The following is a 25,098-nucleotide window of genomic DNA, read 5'->3' as shown; positions in this document are numbered from 1 at the left end:
GTTATAGGTAATGGTAACAGGAGGGAAGAGGGCCCTGATCACTAGAGCTTACAATCTAAAGGGAAAAGGGCAGACAAATGATTGACACATGGGGTGAGCCAATGTAAGGGGAACTGAAGCAAGAGTGGGAGAGATGGAGGATAAAAGAGGGTGACCTATGTATGGTGGAGGACTGTTAGACTTTTCTAAACAGGTGGTTTGTCAATAACTGTTTGAAGCTACTGTATACATATATAGGGGATAGTCTGATAGAACGAGGGAGATCATTCCAGTGGTTGGGGGCAGCATGGGAGAAATCTTGGACAAGGGAGTGAGATGTGGTTACCAGAGTGGAGCAAAGGCAGCGGTCATTGGCCGACTGGAGGGGAGACAGATGTGGACAGGTGATAAAGGAAGATAAGTCTAGCTGCAGCATTTAGTATAGATCGAAGAGGAGTGAAATGGGAGTGGTTGAGGCCAGTAAGGAGAAGGTTGCAGTAGTTGAGAGAAATGATTAGTGAGTGGATAAACATTTTGGTGGCTTCCTGGGAGAGGAAGGTTCTGATATGGGCGATGTTGCGGAACTGGATGTAACAGGATTAGGCAAGAGATTGCATGTGAAGGGTGAAGGAGAGGGAGGAGTAAAGAATGACACCCAGGCAGCGGAGTTGGGGAACAGATGAGATAGTGGTGTGGTCAACAGTGATAGAGAGGTTGGTAGTGAAGGAAAGTCTTGATGGAGGCGAAGACAATGGGTTCAGTTTTGCTCACGTTAAGTTTGAGAAAGCATAAGGACATCCAGGATGAGATGGCAGAGAGGCAACTGGACACGAAGCGGAAGGGGGAGAGATTAGGAGATAAGAGTTAGAGTTGAATGTCATCTGCATAGAGGTGGTACTGGAGGCCAAAGCAACTGATGAGTTCCCCCGGGAGTCAAAAGCAGAGGGCCAAGGATAGAACCCTGTGGGACTTCTATGGGAAGGATGGATGAGAGGGTAGGAGGAACCAGAGATAGAAACAGAGAAGGAGTGGTTGACAAGGTAGGAGGTGAACCACAAAAGGGCAGTGTCAGAAAGACCAAAGTTGTGAAGGGCATGGAGTAGTAGAGAGTGATCCAAGGTGTCAAAGGCTGCAGAGAGGTCCAGAAAGATAAGCAGGAAAAAATGGCCGCTGGATTTGGCTGAGAAAAGATCATTGGTCAAGGCAGTTTCTGTGGAGTGGAGGGGGTGGAAGCCAGATTGCAGAGGATCAATGAGACAGTTGTAGACAAGCTGCTCAAGAATTTTGGAGGCAAAAGAGAGAAGATAAATGGGTGGTAGGTAGAGAGTGAAGTGGGGTCAAGAATATTTTTTTTAAGAATGGGTAAAATAAGAACATGTTTAAAAGATGAGGGGAATATTCCAATGGAGAAGGACAATTTGAAGAGCTGAGCAAGGTGGGAGCAGGCAGTGGGGGAGAGGGAGCGAAGGAGGAGAGAGGGGAAGGGATCCAGGGGTCAGGTTGAGGGTGGAGAGGATAATATAAGAGATTGGACCTTATTACTGGTAGTAGGGTGTGCTGGGGGAATTCTTTGTGTGTTTGCTCCTTTTAGGATAACCCCACCCTTTAAAGCACCTTCTATGAGCATATAAATTGATTGAGCAACTTCCACTTCTTTATTTGTCTGAGAGGCATGTTGGTGTCAGTAGCTGAGTGGGAGCACTGGCGCTAAATTGCTGTTTGGAGGCTTCTGGGGTACCTCTTTGGTAAGTTAGCTCTCAATTTAAAAACACATGTATGTTTGGCCCAAATATATGGGACTCTCACTGTTTAGAGTTATGACCACCCCATTAGCAAAAACGCCGTGGAGTGGCGGGTGGCTTTAACATACATTTGCAAATGTGTGCAACTAATACTTTTGCATTTTTATCTACAGTAGAAATGGCAGATCTGTTGCTGGCTATAGCAGTGTGCTGGGGGAATTCTGTAACTCTGAACGGGCGACAGAAGCTGGGAACCCTGGATGCCCGACAGGAGCTGGCAACCCAGGATGGGCGAAAGGAGCTGGCACCTCTGGACAAGCGGCAGAAACTAGCAACTTTGGGCTAGCGGCTGGAACTGGCGTCTCACGGCAGGCGGCTGTAACTGACGGGCGAGGCCTCATCTTGGGGAGCAGAACAGGCTGTAATGTTGGAACGATAAGTGAAACACAAACAAATCCAGAATGAGGAGGGGAATAAACAGAAGACGGTTCTGTAGGCTGTCGTGGTCTGCAGAGAGTACAGTCTTGTTAAAAGTGTATATTACTGGCACAGTAGAGACATAATTTATTAGTTCTTCTGCACCGCCGTTCCTCTTCAGTCAGATGGGGGCGTGGACCTCCTGTGAACCTGGAGTTTGTTACACCATAGTTCTTGGTAAACAGTAAATTTGTAGCAGCACTATTAAAAGATGATGTTTGCACTGATTCAGCAGCAGAGATGGTTGGTTGAGGCAAATCCAGAGTATTAGAATTGTGAGAAACAAAATTTGACAGTCTCCTGAATGGGTCCATAAGTAAGGCAGAAAACTGAGCCAGCTGAGATCATAATAAAATTATATCTGCTTGTAGAGCCTGTAGCTGAGGTAGTTCAGTGATCTGCAAGGCAGACATGTTGCAGGAGAAATTGAATAAAAGCAATTGCAGAAAAAGTCCCAGGAATAAAAATCTGAATCGAAATTTATCACACGGCTCCAAAGCTGTTTTTTGGGCCTCAAGCACACTACATCAACCCCTTCCCCACAGACATTACATTAATAACCCCCCACGCATATATACATAAATACCACCACATACACAAACATTACATTAATACAAATGCACACACAATACACTAATATCCTCCCACACACACATTAATTGCTAACTTTCCACACACATATTAAATTTAAGCACCAACACTCACAATACATTAATAGCTTCCCCCACATACATTGCTACCCTACTCACATTACATTAATACCACACACATTGCATTTACATCAATACCATCCCCCATATGCAGTACATTATTACACTCGTGACACATTTATTACATTAAACTCCTCCCACACACATAAATGAATATTCTGTAAATATTACATTTACACCCTCTCCTACAGTATTTTAACTCCCCACCATCTACACTACACCTACCTTATTTGCAGCGCTTGCATATTGTGAGGTAGTCCTCTGTCTGTCTCCTGCAGGGTCTTTGCACACTTAGGGAGCAAGAAGAGGATAAAGGAAAGTATTGGCTTGCTGGCAACTGTTAGCCCTGGGAAATAGTCCAATCAAGTGGCCCAGAGTATGCCTCTACCAGGAATTACAGAGGGGGCTTGTCTAGCAGAAATGTGTCATGCAAAATGGGGCACATAGCAACAGAAAACATCTTTGGCACTGCAGCTCCTCAATTTTGTACTTTCATAAATGATCCTTATTACTCCTATTAGTAACAAACTGTCGATATGTGGGTGTGTTCTTTCCTTAGCATACCTGGATCCAGGTCTATGTCTGGACCGATGTGATTAGCCCTGACTACTTGCTACTGCTGGCGTCACTCAGCGAGAGAGAGAAGGAACAAAGATGGAAATATGGGAGGCATCTCCAATAAGGTGGCTGTTTCTGGGGGAGGGGCCAGCCACCAGGAAAAGCAGCAAAGCCCGGGAAACCGAGCCCCCATTTTTTTCAGGCCAGCCTTGGTGGTCAACTCTAGCATAGGCCTGGGGCCCTGGAGGGTAGGAGCAGGAGGTGAGGGAAGGGTCACTGCTGTTCTTTAATTGCAGGTTTGGCACTAGCAGTGGTGAAGTAATTGCAGGTTTAGCACTAGCAGTAGTGAAGTAATTGCAGGTTTGGCGCTATTAGTGGTGAAATAATTGCAGGTTTGGCACTAGCAAATGTTAGTGCTCAAAGGAGGAAATTTACACTCAAACCATAGCAATTAGTCATTTGCATTCAATGTCTAACTTACTCTAGACAGAAAAAAGCTAACTGCTGATTATTTGCTATGATTTCAGTGCAGATTTGCACCTTTAAGCAACATTAGGAATTAATCCTCTTTCTGATCTCAGGAACTCCACAGTACTATGAACAAAATTGCCTGTCCAACTTTAATATTCAGAAAACAGAAAACTATGCACAAGCTTACCACTAGGTGGCCTCTCAGCACAAATATACACATTATTGAGCAGTGATATAATAATATGAAGTGGATGACATAACCTTGTATAACATTTCAAAGTTATTTTTTTATTTTACTTTCTTTAGCGCATGGTAGGTAAGAATCACACAGCTTGGGGCTTGCTTATCAAGCGTCTGTGTATAATGCTGATATGACAGATGAGTGGGCAGCAAATAGATAAGTTATGTACTGTAGATGGAAAGACAGCTACTGTAAGAGGCAAGAATATAAAAGTCACACACATGGCAAAGTGCTTATAATAGCTAGGTATACTAATTACTGACATATGGATCATACAGAGGACACTGTAATGTTCTATTGCTTGATCCGATGGCTCAATCATCGATCTGGGCATAATACGTTCCTACAAAGGTCATGTTAACTCATATGTACCAGAAACTGAATATAACAGATGACATATCAATGGAATTGCTGTGCAAAATAGATCTGACCCTTTCTTATCTCATACCAGACCTAAATACACCCAAACCAAGCCGTTTCGAGAACGCACCCATTTTACTAACATGAAAATGTAACTGTTTTACTAGAGGCCACTGAAAATCAGAACTGTTGAGAGGTGTAAGTTCAGAACATGCTACTAGAGAATTAGTTGTATTTAGTTTAGGGGGCCTATTTATCAAAGGCATAAAAGCTCGATCTCCAGAGAAAACTCTTTATATATATCAAACTCCCTATATATCTGGGACACTGGGAAGCAGGCTTAAATGCTTTGATCAAAATATGAACCAATGCCTCATGTTTTCAATTTTCTAGATACACACATATATGTGGTGCTAAGGACAAGCGCCAATAACAATTGTCTTTTTGTTATGTATGCATATAGGGCATTTAAATTGTCATGCAGCTGGTACCATGTATAATATGGGACTAAACGAGCGCAGGCTTATTCCTTCTCTAGTTTTATTTCAAAATGTTGCCATATATTGTCTTAGCTTCTGTCTATAAGGCCTTTTTGGGTGTGGCTTACAAGCCAGCCCTTGCTAGATGTAAGACTCTATACCTGGGAGGTAAAGACATTTCTTTGCAGGCTCCTGTGTCTGCCAGAGATGACATTCACCAGCATTTTAAATTAGTTGCGCTTCTTAGGAGAACAGGATTCCGGCCTGCCGTTCAGTGCAAATAAACCATTTTTTTTGCTAACAGAGACTCCACACATGACACTTAATTTTCAAACGAATACTTTGAAGGGGGTCATAGGAGCAGTTCATTGGAAGATATGAGGTCAAGAAATGGTGAGAATCTAAATCACAAGGTAGGCAGTGCTTTGACCTGACCTCACACCTTTACACCTTACGTACTGGGAAACCTAAACTTGCCTACTCTCCTGGCGTGTCTGAGAAACTCCCAAATTTTGGGAAGTTTTTCCGGGCTCCTGGAAGAGTAGGTCACCCTCCTGGATCCCTCCCAATCTTTTAGCGAAGTGGACATTATTACAGGGGACGTGTCATCACGTCCCCTGTAATTGCCCCCTTTGCCCCTGAGAGAAACATTTGTATTTGTAAGCTTCTTAACTGACTGGCTCTTTTTTTCCTGTTACTAAATCCCTCCACAGGATTGGTTTGTTTTATTCTGGAACCCCCGTCAGGCAAGGATGTACAATAATGCAATAATTCTATGTGTGGACATCAATAATAACACTTCTAAATCAAAATTCATTTACTTTAAATTAGGATCTAAAAAAAATCTATCATCATCAATGTATCCATGCAATTATGTTATATATACGTACTTGGATGGCACTGTTCTAGATATAGATTTTGGCCATCATTCTGCACAGGCATTTAGGCCCACCTAACTTTTTCCGGCCTTTGACCCTGGCCCTGCTCCCAATGATATCACACTGCTCCGATGATGTCATACTACCTGTTTCCACTTTACCACAAAAAGCTACTGTATTGTGAGAAGATTAGCTCTTGTAAGTAAGATTGACAGGAGGGCTCTGCCAAGATAAAGCACATTTTGCGCAGAGCAAAAAAGAATGGCAGTCTACTAAATGGTCCTCACAAGCAGACTTAGTAACACATTCATAGACAATGGGTTAAGCCCTGTAATAAATATATTATTTTACAGTTATCTATAAACATTTCATTAGGTCGAAACAGTCATAAAATAGATTGTCCCTATTTTTATGTGGGTAGAGTGGGAAGTCTTTAGGATCAGAGATTTGTTAAACAACTTTCCCCAGGAACATGAGCGATGATAGTGATCCTTAGTGAAGCTGCAAACTGGTCATAGTAACACATTGGCTGCCGATCAACCCAGGACCAATAGTCAACATTTTTTTACTTCAAACCGTTCTATCCTCATCTGTGCAGACACATTTTCATTCATTTTAAAAGTTAGTTCTCATTTATTTTATTTATGCCATTTAATAGATATTATTCATCTATCCTGATGCTCACGTCATTGGCTACATTTCTTTCATGCAGGTATTGTTTAATACTTGGACAGGTCTCCATCTGTTTCTAACAATGGCTGGCTGCTTCATCTAATACACGGTCCCTGCTTTGTTGTCAGTTTTCTAATAATAACAAGACTGCCGTAATTTACTTCCTTTAATCATTTCATTGGGAGTTATATGTCAGGAAATTAATATGATGTGTGTACACTATAGCTAGACATGGATGGAGCATCACAATTTAGAAATTAAAAGATTTTTTTACATTCACGTCACCCAATGCAAAGTTTGGTTCAAATTTCTAACGCTCTTTTTCACGCCGTGCTGTTTCTTTCACTTCCTTTATTTGAAATACTGTTGGTCGGTTTTACTAAAGAGAGATGTGCTGTGCTGTTAAGGCGCACAGAGAAACCTGAGTGTAATAGTATCAGTAACTTTTTAATCATACCTTCCAAGTGCCCAGGAAGGGGTGGAGCTAACATGAAAGTGGGCCGGGAATTTGCTATAAAGTGGGCATTTGGGACAGCTTGGTGATACCACTTTCCTTACTTTCTACCAAAGTTGCCAACCTTTAACGATTGGTCTACGGGAATCTAGGTGTAAAGGTGGGCGTGAGGGGTCAGGGCTCAGCGAATTGCGTAATTTTGGCCCCGTCCCTTGTTATGTAATGACGCAAATGCATCATTTTAACACGGGGGAGGGCCAAAATGATGCGATTCTCGGAGAAGAGCATCATGGAGGCTTCAAATCTGTAGACTTCACTAGGAAGTGGGCAGATGCGGGAGAATTGTCAGCTCTCCCGGGAATCCATGAGACCTACCCGGAATTCGTGAGTCTCCCGGGCATTCCGGGAGGGTTGACAAATATGCTCCAAATAAGGTCATACCCCACCCCCACTGATACCACACAGATCCCCTCCCATTAGGCCACTCACCCCAGCTTCTGTATTGTGAGAGGATTATCACATCTCAATTACATTGACAGAAGATGTCTAGCAGGGAATAAAAGGATTATAGTGAAGAGAAGGCAGACAATGGAGCTGTGCTAAATGGTCAAATATGGAGGCAGACTTTTTTTTTTTTTAATCATGTGTTTTAAAAACTAGGTAAAGTCCTATAGCAACCGTGGGTCTGAATTATTAAGGAAAGTTAAGCAAAAAATTGAGTACGTTTTCTGGACAAAGCCATGTTACAATGCGAGGGGTGCAAACTAGTTTATTATTTTGCACATAACATAAATACTGACTGTTTTTTCAACTATCACACAAATACTAGATAGCATATTTGTACACTGAAATGTAAAGTTGATCTAGGACATGCACTACGCCAACTATAAATCTGCCATCACATTTTAAATTTACCTCCCTCTCCAATGCAACATGGTATTGCCTTACTTGCTTACTTTTGCTTAACTTTCCTTAATGAATCAGGTCCAATATGTTTGTTCTTTATTTATTTACTTACTAGGATTCAGAAACATAATGCAACTACAGAAAATCCAAATTCAAATAGACAAACAGAATACCAAATTTTACAATAAATTCAATAACGCAGTAAAAAGAACATGGGGGCCTGATTCATTAAGGATCTTAACTTGAGAAACTTCTTATTTCAGTCTCCTGGACAAAACCATGTTACCATGCAAGGGGGGCAAATTAGCATTCTGTTTTGCACATAAGTTAAATACTGACTGTTTATTCATGTAGACCTTGTCCAATAATATTACGTAAAGTGAGAAAATAAAACCAAAACCCTTTAAAGTGAGGAGTCTGTCCAATGGGAGGGAACCTAAGAAATGTCACAGTTGCATTTGATTAAAGAGCTTAGGACAAGACTCAAGGTGCTTACTTTGCAGGCTTTCGAAAGTCAGCCAGGAGCAACACTATGGGGGTTGTTCAATTGTTGGTGGAAACGCAGAAAATCCCACAGTCCGCACACTATTACCGTTATTACAGTAATAATGCGCGGAAAAAACGTTACTATGGTAATTTTCTCACTGGATTTCAGCTGAAATCCAGCTAACTATTACCGTAATAACGGTAGTAGTTTTTACGCGGCAGGACTTCCGGACAATTGAATATGCCCCTATGTTTATAAATGTATCCCGTAATATTTACATTAAACAAACACAACATCAAAATAAATGAATGTTGGGTCCAGTCCATTGTATTTTATTTTTCTCCTTTATTTAGGTCAAGTGCACCTTTGCTTGAAAATATTTTATGCCCTAGTCTTTATTATTGCATTTATTTATTTGTCCTGGTTGGACAAAATTTGTCCTTCTGTTAAAACATTGAATAGGTGTTTCGCAGAGATGAACTGAATGTGGCATGAAAACGACATAACTCTTGGAATGTGCAACATTCAGTTCATTTGTACGAAACACCTTTTAAAACATTATTTAAAGTGTTGTTTTAAAGTGCTGTAGGGCTATGGCAGCGCACAAACCCACAACGCTAGGGAACGGGGGAAAGTGTGGGTGGGATTGGGGCTGCATCTGGAAAAACAGTGTAAATGAGTTTGCAACAAACCAGTTTCATTTGTTGCCAGGGTGCCAATAAATTCTTCCGACCCCTGGCACATTTTACACTCATCCTTCATATCTTGCTTTTCAAAAATACAGACACCAGAAAATCAGCCTGATTGAGGACTTTTAGTAAATAGACCCCTCAGTCTATCCTTATACACCCATCATATGCCTGATCCCCCGGCAAATTATAAATACCTCTTATGTTTATTTAAGACCCTTCTACATGCTTTACAAACTACATAGAGTATTTTTGGATCCTAAGGAAACAAGTATATGTTAGGAATTCTACATTTAGTAAAAGAACATAGAAAGAATATTAGTTACTATAGTTAAAAACTTGCTGCCATGACAGCAATGATTGGGCATTTTCTGTAGGCTAAAAGGACAGGAAAGTCCTAATATTGTTCCGGGAACATGACAGTGAATTAAGTTTCATGAAGTTGTCTCTATCTGTAGGATGAGATGGAAGAAGCCAGAATTCCTAACTGTCCCAACTTAGGAAGGACAGTCCAGCCATCCAACGAGCCGACACGTTCGTACCGACTACCGTGAAGGTGGGCAGTGCCCCTCTGGTGCGTACGGCAGGTTGATTATGATTTTAGGGGAGGTGGTTTGGAGGTATCACAGAGCTTCAGAATCGCTAGACACGCCCCCTGGTGATGTGGCCACACCCCTAAGAATTTTGTACACGCACCACTGCAAATAGTTTTGAACTGACCGAACAAGCTATTTGGGATTGAGATCAAAGTAATTGCATCCCATAGTTTACTTAGTATTCCAAGCAGCACGTATCTAAATATATGGGCGACTCAGAATAGTACGTAAAAATGCATCCATTTTCGTCACATACCATTAACGTGTATGCTAAATGAAAAATGTAGGATATATGTTCAGTTTATCATATGCAGCGGGCCATAAGGCCGTTGAATTAAGAAATAAAAAGTTTAAGAAGTGTACCCTCCAAAAAGCTTAACCATCTCTAGTGCCCAACCACTTAAATCTATTTTTGGTACAATTACCTAGGGGTGGGGGAATAGCCCTAATGGTTTGCAGCACAGGGCTTGTTATACCTGCTCCCCCCCCCCATGGAATCCAGCCCTTTGCTGGCCATCCTAGGTCTGGGTTGGCACGGTGGTAAAGGGAATCTATGCTGTGGGTTTGCCTGCTATAGTGACATCAGCCCTAGGGGAGAGGCATATCTGCGGCTACTTTCCCCTCAGCATAGTATGTAAGAAGCATCATCACATCCTTACTGTACTATGCCTACGCCTGCCCGCCCTTTCCCTCCTCCCTTCTGCTTCTCTAAGCGCAGACACAGGCTCACAGCTCTCAGCATGCAATGTGATCGCAGAGAGCGGAGAAGGAGACAAAGGCTCATAGGGGCTTTTCAAACACTGTCTGGTCACTACATCATGTTCCATGTGACTGTGGTTGCCATGGTAGTCCAGAGTCATAAATCATTAATAGGAGCCTGAAGAAAAAAAACAATTGGAAGAATGGTAAATGCCATAATTTTATTTTATAGGCCGCAGATACGTTTCTGTCTGAGAGCAGACTGAGACATATATTATTGTACCACACATGTGCAGTTTTAAACATCTCTTTTTGCGCTTAAGAGTTGGTCCTACGTCTGATTCTACATCACACAACCAGTATGTTTTTATTTTATTAGGATGATGTGGGATGATCTTGTTCGTAAAAAAAAAAACCGGGCTGCGTTCTGTGTCTGTGATTAATGCAGCGCACTAGTCCCTTTGAGCGAGACGCAGGCTAATCTTCAAAGAAAATTTCAGTATATGCAAATAGGGTGAATGAAAAAGAAAATATTTAGATTTGTTTTTATTTTAAAGTCTACAAATACCTCTGAGAGAGCTTTCTGGAAAATCTTGTTGCGGGTAATTAACATTGGTTAAGCACTGCAGTTCCTCAAGGAACTATCACGGGAGAAGGAAGTTGTAGTTGGATGTTAGAATTACATTTTTTTTTCATTTTTAATATGCTTAATATATGATTCGATGTTTGTAATAATCATGTATTTTCTTGTATCCTAAAGCTGTCTAGACTACAGAAGAGAGAAATGCTATATACAATACAGTACTTTATAATACACTTACATTAACTTCAATAACTTTAATAATACACTACTTTAACTTTACTGTTTGGGGGGCTTCAGTAAACCAGTTAATGTAAGAAGAACAGAGTGATCACTATTTATGCTCTAATCTGGACCTTTGTTGGTTAGTGTTACTCTTCTCCCACGACTCATGTGCATAAATCTGTCTAAAATAAGTTTACACTTCCAAATTAGGTCCTCCCCTGTGTTTTAATGGCTTTACTTTCCATAATTCTCTTAATCCAATAAGATGTTGCATTATTTTGAGAAAGGAAACACTATTTTAAGAAGAGCAAAACAGGCAAGGCATGGTGTAAAGTCCCCTTTGGTAGTGCCATGCACCTCGATTTATGCCAATGTGCCCAGATTTCATAGGTTGACATAGGCAAACCGTCATCACTAGTAATCGGCACTTATACCTGACCTGCAGCTGGTGCAAGTGAAACAACAGAAAAACATGTATCTTAGAGATGCCCAAAGCTTAAATCAGATGTTGCTGTGTGTGCTGGAGCTTGGCACCCCCTTACTGTACATTGACTACGTGTATATGCCCATTCCCCTCCCCGTTCCACCCATGAAACCATAGACTATAGTAAGGGTTCTTTCACTCAAAAAAATGAATTGAACGTTGCAGCGTTCTCTGGTGTATGCTGGGCGTGAGCAGAACGATTGTACTCAAAATACGGCACATATCGGCATTTACATTCCTTAACAGTGGCAGATCCAGGGGGGGGGGGCGATCGGGGCAATCGCCCCCCCTAGCAGACACTTGCTGCCGACGGCTGCACAGTATGTGCAGGTCCGTCCAGTCGTGACAGGCAGGGACAGTGTGCTGCCCGGCTGCTCTGACTGTGTTTAAAACACAATCAGAGCAGCCGGGCAGCACACTGTCCCTGCCTGTCACGGCTGGACGGACCTGCACATACTGTGCAGCCGTCGGCAGCCTAAGATGTAAGAAAGGGGCGGGGCCTAAATCGCCCTTCCCCTAAATCACCCCGGGTACAGCATTTTTCTAGATCCGCCCCTGTTCCTTAATGAATGAAGAATTTAGAGTAGGGTCAGAAGGCCCATTCCTAGAGGAAGGTGAGTCGAGCTACTGCCTGGGGAGTGTAGTTGAGATGGGTTGTGGCTAATCTTATTAGCCTTTCTTGAGGGCTGGGACTTCTACTCATCTCAATCTCTCCTTATTTGCTGCCCAAATTCACACATTTCAGTCCCCCTTCCTTTCTGTGCTCCACTCAGCCTCTCCTCTCACCTGGCTGGGATGTTGGAAAGGTTCACATAATGCTTCTAAGAAGGTCAGTCAATGTCAAAGTTGCAGCAATGCGGTAACCCAAAAGTTCAGGCAAGTGAGACTAAATGAGGGGTATGGAGATATGAGCAGGAGGGGGCAGAGGGGGGGGGAATTAGTCTGTAGAGAAGCATTGTGTTATCACCAGATATCTGGATTATATCACCACCGAAAAATTTGGTACTGCATAGTAAAGCGACCAAATAATTGGGGTCTGCATTCTTGAGTCTCCAAAGGTGTGGGGTCCTTATACTTAAACTATCAGAGGTTTGGTGTCCGAATTGTATAGATATCAGAGACTGATGGTGTGCATTATATAGCTAGCACAGACTTGAGAGCTGCATTGTATAGTGGTACCCAGTATAGGGTCCGCACTGTATAGTGGTCATTATTATATACTGTGTTTTGGTCACTATAAATCATCCCTGTAATGCATGTAGGTCAGTAGCATGCACTACGTATGTCCTCTGGTTTGTATATCAGCCGCTACACAGGTATTGTATGTAAGTAACTATAATACACTCTGCGTTGTATTAATATAAGTAGAACGTTCTCTGTATTATAAAGAGGTTAGTAGAATGCTCTCTGCATTGTATATAGACCAGTAGGCTGCCCTCTGTATTGTTCAGTGACAACTAGAATGCCCTTCTATGTCGTATAGGATCACCAGAATGCTCTCTGTATTATATATGGGCACTAGAAATATCTTGGTATTGTACATAGACCACTAGAATGTTCCTTGTATTTTATAGCAACCACAAGAATTAACTCTGCATTGTACATTGTTTACTAGAATGCTCTGTATTGTATCAGTAGCATGCCCTCTGTATTGCATATAAGTGAGTAGAATGTTATCTGGATTGTATAGAGTTCAATCTTCTCTATTGTATATCACTGGCAAAAATGTTGCCTGTTTTGTACATAGGTGAATAGAATGTTCTCTATATTGTACGTGAGTTAGAAGAAACTTCTCAGTATTGTATAGTGACCACTAAAATGGTCCCTGTATTGTATAATAGTCTCTAGAATGTTGTCTGTATTGTATAATGATAACTAGAATGCTCCCTGTATTGTGTATATGCCACTAGAATGCTGCATTTATTGTCTTTCACACCCTAGAATGATTTATAGTTGTCACTAAACTGTTCCCTGTATTGTTAAATAGTAATTAGCATTTTCTCTGTGTTGTGTATCAGTGAATAATAGAATGCTCTCTTTATTGTATTTTGATCCTGAAAGTAATGTATTGTACAAAGATCCCTAGAATGCCCTCTGTAGGAATGATCTATGTACTTAAATTAAAGATTGTGGCAGGCAGACTCCTCTGTCTGCTTCCTGAGTGTTGCATCATTGGGCTGGCTCAAGCACAGGGGAGGTAGGCATAGGCAAACCGAGGGGGGTTTGACTAGTGCATGGAAACCCCCCATCCAAGCCTGGGGCACTGTATAATTGAGGTGGCTGGACCTTACCCCCGCTTCACATAGCTCTGCATCTAACAGTAGTGCACGGAGCATTGCCCATGTATATTATAGGGATAGGAAGAGTTAAAGACCAACCAAGCACTGTCTAATATTATAGCCACGTCCCCATGCATGCTGGTCACGCCCACTGGTGGAGTGGTGTGGAAACCCCCTTGGTAGGGTGTGGAAGAGGAGGGGAAGAGTCAGAATAGGGGAATGTGAGAAGGGGTGAGATGGGGAGAAGCAGGGAAGGAGGGAGGGAACGGGAGCAATCCTGCCCTTGCAATGGGTATGACTCAGAATCCCAAATTGTCTGATGACAAAGAAAATAACTTATATTTACTTTTTATAAATAATTCTGATTGATAGTAAATGTAAACACCCTTTAGGTCAGGGGTCCTGTAAAGCAGAGCAACCTAAATTTGTTGATGCATTTTAGCTCTCGCAAGTTGAGCTGTGACATGTGGACGGTTTCATGGGTTTCGCCTACAGATAAGCAAAGTTTCTTGGCGGCACCTGTTTTGAGCGTTTTGCGTTTCTTGGCGGCACCCGTTGTAACACAATTTCTGAGTTCCGCTTTTTCCTCTCCCCTCAGCAGAATCCCGTTCCGCACCGTGGTTGTAACTTCACATTTGGCAGAATTTACGGTCACATAAAGCCAAATTCCAAAGCAAATATTTTTGCAATAATAATAATATTTTGAAAATATTGCTTTTCTTTAATTGTACCAATTTCTTCCAAGAAAAGATTGATATCCCAGAAGCAATGGCGGAACTATCGTGGATCCTGGGAGTGCGTCCACGACGGGGACCCAATTATCAATAATAGAAATCTATTATTAGTAAACTGGAAGCTTGATAAATAATTAAGGGAAGTATCTCTGGCAAATGCAAAGCAACCTCTTTAATCATTTAACAAGGAAACCTTCCACAGTATTAGATACACGCTAATCAAATTTGAGATTAAATCCCTCTACTTTATTATGCTTTGGTTAAACTTCATTTGTTTGGCTCTTGTTGATTCTGCAATTTGCATTCATTTACTTTATTAGAAAGCAAATTCAGTCCCTTGATGACAGTAATGTAGAACAAATGGCACTTTAAAAACTGTTCCATAGGGATACCTCTATTATAATGTCATAACAAAATTAATTATATAAGATTAGTTTTCAGTCTTACAGTGACTGGCAGGTTTTTGTCAAAAATTACCGTGATTATAGAGCTGTGAGTGAGATCACCGAACAAAATGATATTTTATTTGATTTCTGATGTTTTAGGTTAGTAATTTACTGCTCCGTAGGTTGAGGTCTCCTTAAATATAATTATAGGTCTACTTGCTGTAAGTGTGCCTGTTCTGCAGGTAACTTGTGGTGCTGCCTGACTCAAACACTGAGGGTAGATGGATACGTGTACGGTAATAGTATTGGACAAAAGGAGATTACTACAGCTACATAGGTGCATGACCGCATGCATTTGTACAAACCAGCACCTATATATAGGTAGATAACCACATGACATACAAAGACACAAGATAGGCATACACGCTGATAGTGATATTTCTTAAGTGGTCAGTGATCAGATAAGATATATCATAATGGCCGGAGGGACAATAATTACACGCACAAGTGGAGTGTAGTATATGCTATGAGTTTATCTAAACAAATCATCATCTATATATAGTGTTTTAATCACATAGACATTTTAGCACTGCGCAAGCATGAAACACAAAGTCCAAAATCAGCAAATATTAAAAGGAACAAAGAAAGATATACATGTTCTGTGAAACTAGACATAACTGTTACAAATCATAGTTGCAGTTCCTGCATGTCCTTGAAACTTGTTAATAAAACCAAAGCCTATTGTGACTTGCAAAGCTGTAGGCCTGAAGCCTGAAAATATTTTTCTGAACAAACCAAGTTAACTCCTTCAATGCTCACCTGCATACATTGGTATACCTTCTAACTGTCCCAAATTTGGCAGGACAATCCTGATTTTAGGGCTCTGTCCAAACCCGGGACAAGATTGTCCTGTGGGTGGAAACAGTTGGAGGTAACTTCCGTTTACAGCTGCTCTGCATAGCAATCGTGGGTGTCGCCGTTTGTTATTAAATAGTCCCCAATGTTCCTAAGCGTCACAAAGAACCTGAATAGCTTTAATACATGTGATGTGACTTTTATTATTCTTTTTCATTTTTTCAGTACATTATTCCTTATAAAACATCATTTGGAGCAAAGTAAGATGCTTGTATGAGGTGATCTCCATATACAAGTTTGTTTTACCTTTACTGTTATTTATACATTGCTGAATCCTTCCAAAATAAGTCATTTGATACAAGTGACCAAACTTCTCTCCAAAGTAATGCACTCATCACCATAGCTGCCTACTCTCCCGGAATGTCCAGGAGACTCCTGAATTTCTGGGAGTCCTCCCGGAATCCTGGGAGAGCAGGGCAACCTCCCGAATCGAGCCCACTTCATTAGTGAAGTGGGTGGGGGACGGGGCTTAGTGATGCGATGATCGCATCCTTGTGGACCAGCCCCCAGTTGTAAAAGGGCAAAATGGGGACATTGCCTTAGGGGCGGGGCCAAAAGGACGCGATTTGTCGAGGCCCGCCCCCACACGCCCACATGCCTCTGGATCTCTTGGAGGCCAACGAGTATACATACATATACATATTAGAGATAGGCGGGTCCGGTTCTCCGAGAACCGAACCCACCCGAACTTTGGGTATCCGAGTACCGAGCTGAGCAGCTCGGTACTCTCCCGCCCATTCCGAATCCAAATCGAGGCCGAACGTCATTGTGACGTCGTCGGATCTCGGGGCTCGGTTCTCGCGATACTTCAACTTTATAAATACACGCCTCCACAGCAATCCATCGCCATTTGACAGAGGGAGAGAGCAGGGTGTAGTCATAGGCTAATTAGAGCAGGGACAGAGAATACAATATTGTTCTTGCAATTGCTCTAACCAAAATCGCTAGTGCAGAGAGGAGGATAGAGGTTTATTATTTTTTCTTCATATTTGGCACTCCCCAGCGCTTTTGGGGTGTCCCCCATAATTGTGCATAAATATTTCTGGCTGTCAAAAGTCATATCTGTCAGCAGTATCTACTAAATAATTTGTAGCACTCCTCAGTGCTTTTGGGGTGTCCTCCCTAATTGTGCATTAATATTTCTGGCTGTCAAAAGTCATATCTGTCAGCAGTATCTACTAAATAATTTTTAGCACTCCTCAGTGCTTTTGGGGTGTCCTCCCTAATTGTGCATTAATATTTCTGGCTGTCAAAAGTCATATCTGTCAGCAGTATCTACTTAATAATTTGTAGCACACCTCAGTGCTTTTGGGGTGTCCTCCCTAATTGTGCATTAATATTTCTGGCTGTCAAAAGTCATATCTGTCAGCAGTATCTACTAAATAATTTGTAGCACTCCTCAGTGCTTTTGGGGTGTCCTCCCTAATTGTGCATTAATATTTCTGGCTGTCAAAAGTCATTTCTGTCAGCAGTATCTACTAAATAATTTTTAGCACTCCTCAGTGCTTTTGGGGTGTCCTCCCTAATTGTGCATTAATATTTCTGGCTGTCAAAAGTCATATCTGTCAGCAGTATCTACTAAATAATTTTTAGCACTCCTCAGTGCTTTGGGGTGTCCTCCCTAATTGTGCATTAATATTTCTGGCTGTCAAAAGTCATAACTGTCAGCAGAATCTACTAAATAATTTTTAGCACTCCCCAGTGGTTTGCGCTCAGAATGGATTCAAAGCAGTCCACATATGATCTGAATGAGCAACCAGGTTCTGTCACCAGTCCTGATGTTAGTGTTCCCAGTACGTCATCTGGCCAAGGCGATGTCAAACAACAGAGTGTTTTCAAATTAGTGCAAAAAACAAAAACCAAAAAAAAATTTACTGTATTGAAGCGAAAAAGAAGTGTAACTGAGCAAAAGTTAAGTGACGATAAAAAAAAAAATTGCAAGCATGCCATTCTACACACGCAGTGGCAAAGAGAGAATGAGGCCTTCACCTTTGGCTATTAGTGGCAGATCCCAAAAAGTTAGCCAGCCTACAATTGGTGCACAACTACTGTTACGCGTCAAAGCCGAGCTGCAAGATAACAGTGAGGCATTACAGGAGAATATTTGCTCTGATTCACAAATGACAACAATCCCTGTGGAGAGTCCATCCAACAGTGGGATGTCTAATCGTGAGCATTCTGCTGATGTGTGCCTTAATAGCCCGAGTGTAGCCGGTGATACCCAAATTGAGGATGCCACTTTGGAATTAGAAGAGGATGAGGGGGAGATTTGTGTAGGCGACGAGGGCGCTAATGATGATGTTGATGATTATGATGCAGACAGATACCAAATTGCCTTTCTCAATTTCTATTTATATTCTAGATTATATAACGGCTGAATAGTTTTCTATTTTACTCCTAGTGGAGAGAGGATCTGATGCAGACAGATACCAAACTGCCTTTGTCCATTTCAATTTATATTGTACAGTATATAACGGCTGAATTTATTAGTATTTTATACAAGTGGAGGGGGGCCTAGAGAAACAGAAACCAAACTGGCTTTCTCCATGTCAATTAATATTGTACAGTCTATAATGGCTGAATTTTTTGTTTTTTTAAAAAAGTGGAGGGGGGCCTATAGAGACAGAAAGCAAACTGTCTTTTTCCATTTCTTTACATATTTAACTATAAGTGTAGGGTGTAATATACATCCAAAGACGATGGCTGCATTGCCAATATGCATAGATGGAGGGGAAGACAATCTGTTTTGTGTGTAGAATAAATGAAGGCCTACCAACGAAGAATTAAACAGTTTTTTTGGATAATTTATAACCTCAACAATTAGATTACTTATCTCTAAAACAGTTGGAGCACTAAATTGGGTTATTTTAGTCACAAAAACATGTATTTTCCAAAAAAATAGCAAAACAAAACCAACCAAAACCAAAACCAAAACACGCAATGGCGGTTTTGCAAAACCAAAACCAAAACCAAAACACGACGGTAATCCAGATCCAAAACCAAATCCAAAACCAAAACACGGGGGTCAGTGACCATCTCTAATACATATATACGTATATATATATATATATATATATATATATATATATATATACACACACACACACATTATATATATCTATATATATATATATACAAGTTAAGCCGTGCATGATACTCATGCATTCTAATCAAGTCAAGCTACTTAAGGTGTTAAAAAGGTTCTTGTCATGCATTTGGGCCTAGCCCAGGCCTCCTCAGGGGAAGAGCGTTACTTCCCGACGCAAGCGCCCTTTTTTAACGTGGTTTTGTCCACATGTCACCACCTCATCATTTTTCTCCATCACCTCATCCTTCATCTTCATCACCACATCCTTCATCAAGCTACTTAAGGTGTTAAAAACTCCCCACTGCCACCCCCGGCAACCACCAACCACTCCCAACTGTCACTTCTCCTTCAAGAAATATATAGGTCAGTGTATAACTCTGCCCAGCAGGTGTTGCTGCAGCTTGGGTTTTTTTTTTTCACACACGCCACTAGGCATTTATATAGTAGATACACGCCATTTCCTAACCACGCCTCACATTGCGCAGATTGCCCAAGAAGTGTGTTAAGGTTTCATGATTGGATGAAAGGCAAATAACAACATGAAAATAAGTTTAATCTATTTCTTACAACTTATATAAAACACAATGTGGTAAAGACGGTAATTAATGTTTCGAACATGTTAGTGACATCGAGTTTGGTCTCATTCTGTTCACAATCGCATAAGAATGTTTCAGGTAGTATTTATGAAGCGTTCGCACATTGCGAATGCTATGTATAACTAATGTTAGATTTTATACACCAAATTGCAATTCCATGCATGCCATAAAAGAAACAGTTTATACAGGTCCAGAGGCAGGAGCCAGAGGAAGTACACCTGGCCACACATGGAAAGATGACCCCCGCCTCATAGAACAATGACCAGAGGAATCAGCCAATGGGGCATCGAGTTCTTGGGAGGTCATGACCCAACGACCTATGAATGTGGACCTTAATACTGTAATAGTGTATTTTGGTGATGTCATTACTTTTTACAACTGTACAGTGTATAAAATGTTCATCTCTGCCTTTGGAAACCAGAGCGTTCTGATAGAAGCTTGTCGTCGGTGCAAACTGCGCAGGCCTATGCATGCGATACTTTGCTCTGTAATCTATATTGCGAATAAAACTCTTGTGTTATGGGACCACAGCGATTGTATCGAAAAATCTTTTATTTCATACGATACAAAGGTTGTATCAGATGATTCCACCCCCCCCCCCCCCCCCCGGGTCAATGAGACATGTAGGAGATTTGGTAGATTAGTAGAATGTCCATTGATGTGTGTTATTATAACACTATAAATGATTGGCCAATCGGATGTATCACAGCTGAAAATATAATTATCTTTGAGTCAATTTATGTACCTCTTGTAGGAATAATATCTGTGCTGTTGCAGAAGAGAATATTAGATATGCATGAGATGTTTCCTTATACCCCATGTAATGTGTTTGCTGCATTCACATCCACATTATGTGATTCTCTGGCAACATGAACAATACTGGTGAATTTATTGACTTACCTGATAACAGGACAACAAATAAAGATGCACCTATTGTGTTACTATTCAGCCGGTAATCAGTTTTACGTTTCTATTCACTTCCTCTGTGACTATTGTGTCCTGCTATAAATAAATATAGTCTTTTGAATTATTTGTACATGTAAAAGATTCAATTATTTCCCAGCCTCGTTCATGTAAATTGAGAATAATGTGCTGACCATTGTTTGTTGCAAGGCTAGGGGAAAAAGGATATCTGCAAATTACATTTAGTTTGAGTTATTATATTATGTCCGTTGTGCCATTATTAACCCTGTAACCACTGAAAGGAAGAGGAACCTCTCTGCCTTAATGCTGTAGCAGAGATATAAAAATATTGCAATCCCGTTTTGGGGGGATCTGTCCTCCTTGACACTGCATCCAATTTGGGAGTACACCTGGGTGGAAAACGGGCGTGGTCATGATAGACCACAGACGCAGTTGAAGTGGTCACAGAGAAGCACACACCTCCGAGTGGACTTACCGTCACCTGGGTTCGCTCACTATTTTAAGAATTTAGAATAGTTTCACATTTACAAGACGTGTTCTCCCTACGCAGGATTTGTGCAGGGGGGTTTCCACACCACGCCACCAGTGGGCGTGACCAGCATCCATGGGGGCGTGGCTATAATATTAGACAGTGCTTGGCTGCTCTCCAACTCTTCCTATTCCCATAATATACATGGACAATGCTGCGTGCTCTACTGTTAGATGCAGAGCTATGTGAAGCGGGGGCAGGGTCCAGCCACCCCAATTATACAGTGCCCCAGGCTTGGATGGGGGGTTTCCATGCACTAGGGAACCCCCCTCGGTTTGCCTATGCCTACCTCCCCTGTGCTTGAGCCAGCCCAATGACGCAACACTCAGGAAGCAGACAGCTCTCCCTTCTCAAGCAGAGCCGTGTGAAGCAGGGTCAGGGTCCAGCCACCTCAATTATACAGTGGCGCAGTCTTGGATGGGGGTTTTCTGGCAATGGAAAACCCCCCTCGGTTTGCCTATGCTACGTTATTGCAGATCTTGGCAAGGTCTACCAGGAGTTGTCTCCGGAACTCACTGTAATTGACCGGTGACAACTTAAACACTCACACCAGGTATTTGCAGTTTTATTCTTAATTTATACGGGACAGTTCCGTATAGTGGGGATGTAGAGCATTTTGCAAAGCTGTAGAGGACGAACAGGCAAAACATTGGTTATTCAAGAAGCATAACACATTACATGCGACGTAACAGACAAGGTGTGAAACAAGGGGTGTAAAGGGGAATTAGCGAAGAGGAGAATTCCGACAAGAGAGATTTAGAAACTAAAATGGCGATAGTTGTTATAGCGACATGTAGTAAATGTAGACTTACAGAGAAGGTGAAAGGAAACATTCGCGACACAAGTAAATGCCAAAACTTTAATTCTTATCATTTAAGTTTCCGACAGTGAGATTGCTGGTATTAAGGGGGCGATGCGACCAACCCGGCTCCAGGATAACATACAACCTAAAATGAAAAGTGTAGGGGTCAGTTTTATAAACACTTATTAACTGTAGTGCTGCCAAAGTTAATAGTGTTTCTAAAAAAACATCTGTATTAACAGTTGCATCTTATCCTGGAGGTGGGTGGTCGCATCACCCCTTTATGATCAGCAATCTCAGTGTCGGAACCTTAACGAGAATTAAAGTCCTGGCATTCACTGGTGTCGCACTCGTAAATGTTTCCTTTCACTTTCTCTGTCAGTCTACATTTAGTACATGTCGCTCTAACAATTATAGCCATTTTAGTGCATACTTGCAAACTCTCCAGGAATATCCGGGAGACTCCCGAAATCTGGGTCAGTCTCCCGGACTCCCGGGAGAGAGGGCAATTCTCCCGATTCCCAACCTGCTGTGGAAAGTAAATGGAGGGGGCAGTGCTTATTACGCGTCATTGTGACCTAGTTTTATGGTCGAAAAAGGTGGTGACAGCTTTGGGGGTGGGGCTAACAGCGCAATTCTTTGAGCCCCACCCCCACACACCCACCTGCCCCCCAGACCTCCCGGGACACAAGCTGCCAATGTTGGCAACTATGTTTTAGTGTCTAAGGGGTATATTTACTAAACTGCGGGTTTGAAAGAGTGGAGATGTTGCCTATAGCAGCCAATCAGATTCTAGTTAGCATATATTCTACAAAGTGACAGCTAGGGGGGTATTCAATTGTTCCTCCGGGCGCCGCCGGAACGAGCGCGTTAAAACTATTACCGTTTATACGGTAAACTTGCGCTTAAAAACCGTTAATACGGTAGTTTACTCGCTGAATTTCATCTCGCAGCTCAGGGAGCTGCGAGATGAAATTCAGCGAGTAATTACCGTATTAACGGTAATAGTTTTAACGCGCTCATTCCGGCGGCGCCCGGAGGAACAATTGAATACCCCCCCTAGAATGTGATTGGTTGCTATAGGCAACATCTCCAGTTTTTCTAACCCGCAGTTTAGTAAATATACCCCCTAAATCCCTCCCGTCAGAAATATCCTCTTCGGCAAGATAACTAAATAACATACAGGAAGCAGAGTACAAGGACCCACAAGTTACTGTGATGTCACAGACGTGCTCACTGAACACAGGACAAGAGAATTAGTTAGATTAGTAAATGCCTTTGGAAGGACACATACCAACAAACTACATTTTACATTGCAAATTAGAGATATAACACTGTTGCACCATTTTAGCTAATTATTTAGTGATAATAGAGTGTTCTAGGCTCTGACTTTTCAGCTAAACATGTTAGACAGGACTGAACAGCCCGCTGGCTCTGACTCATGCTGATTAATCTATTTTTAGGTGCATGCTAGTAATTTATAATGTGTAAGAATGTAATTTTTCTGGGTTACATACATTGCTCCCTTTATATAAAGTAATGTTACTTTGTTGGTCATTTTGAAAAGGGAAATAGGGAAGTATGTGTGTGATGGGAAACTGGTTCCGTCTATAAAGATTATCTCCATAAGTGTGGAAAGTGAAGCACATTCAACGTTACTGCAAGTGGTGTGTGCTGTGGATCGTGCACGGCTGCAGATCGTATGTGTCTGAGCTAATATGTGCCATCGCTTCTCGGCCTTTTGGCTAAGATCAAGTGCAGTTGTGTCAGAGCTGCACTTGGTCCTCTGGCCAGGGGCCGGGTAGGCCACTTTGAAAGCCTGAGACAAATGTGCCTCCGGGAGTGGCGACCCCAGGCGTGCCATAAATCAATGGTCAAGGGTTAAACACGTGATTATGTTGGCACCCATGCACTTTTGACCACTTTCATTTAGCACTCGCTATATTCTTTGCCCTGGCCTTTTGGCTGGGCGAGAACATTTTAACAACCAGCTCAGCCATTAGGCTGGGACCGTATCCACTCGGCACTATTTATTTTTTCTCCACGTTTGTCACTTTTACTTTTATGTTCTCACGTTTCTTGGATTTTTTGGTTGGGAGCCCTTTTGGGCTCCTGTCCCCGGAAGATCCAGGGGGGGCTGTGCGGCCTTGAGGCTCCGGCCCCCCTGAAACCCCTCGAAGGGGGGTGGACTAGTTGTTGAGCCCTGGGTGAAGCCTCGGTGGATCCCAGGGGCTAAAGGAGCTACCCTAGCCTTGCGGCGAAGGGGGTCTGAAGACCCTTGCCCCCTAAGGGACCTTTTGGTTTCCGGGGGGTCGGGGACCAGGGCCCTTTCTTTTTAAAGGAAGGGCCAAGTTCTGCATCCCTTAGTGCACTTTTTTATGGTTTTCCACCTTTTTGGGCACATTTGGATTTTGATTGCACATTCCCAGGCTTTCAATTTAAAAAAAAAAAAATATGTGCCATAGAAAGTTATTTGCTGTGTTGACCATGTGCTCCTTTAGTCATGGTACACAGCGCCACTACATCCACACACTGCTCTGTGTTCACAGCCAGAGACCATGCGCATAGAGGGTCTGATTCATTAAGGAATGTAAGGCAAAAAAATGAGTACGTTTTCTCCTGGACAATAACATGTTACAGTGCAAGGGATGCAAATTAGTTTTTTAGTTTGCGCATAAAAATACTGGCTTAGCTTTGCACAGATAAATACTGGCTTGTTTTTTTATGTAGCACAAAAATACTTAATAATTTTATTTGTACACTGAAATCATACTTGACAACTCTCCCGGAATGTCCGGGAGACTCCAGTGGGCAGAATTAGATCCCAAACGCCTCGATTCCCGGTGAATCGCGGCGTTTGGCCCCAAAATGATGCAATTTTGGCCGTCCCGCCCCCTCACGCCCCCCTCCACTGGAAGGGAGCTGAAGAAAGTCGGCAAGTATGCACTGAAATTTAAAGTTGATCTAGAATATGAAGTATGAGGATGAACAAAGCAACTATAAATCTGTCATCACATTTTAAATTTACCTCCCCCTCCAAGCAACATGGTAGTGCAAAGTTACTCTTTTTTTTTTTTTGCTTTACTATCCTTAATGAATTAGGCACAGAGTGTTCACCAAAAGCATTAATGAACCCTAATTATCTGAGCTGTTACAAC

The sequence above is a fragment of the Mixophyes fleayi genome, chromosome 2 (genome assembly GCF_038048845.1).
Source record: "Mixophyes fleayi isolate aMixFle1 chromosome 2, aMixFle1.hap1, whole genome shotgun sequence".
NCBI lineage: Eukaryota > Metazoa > Chordata > Amphibia > Anura > Limnodynastidae > Mixophyes > Mixophyes fleayi.
Note: the sequence above shows the minus strand (reverse complement) of the source record.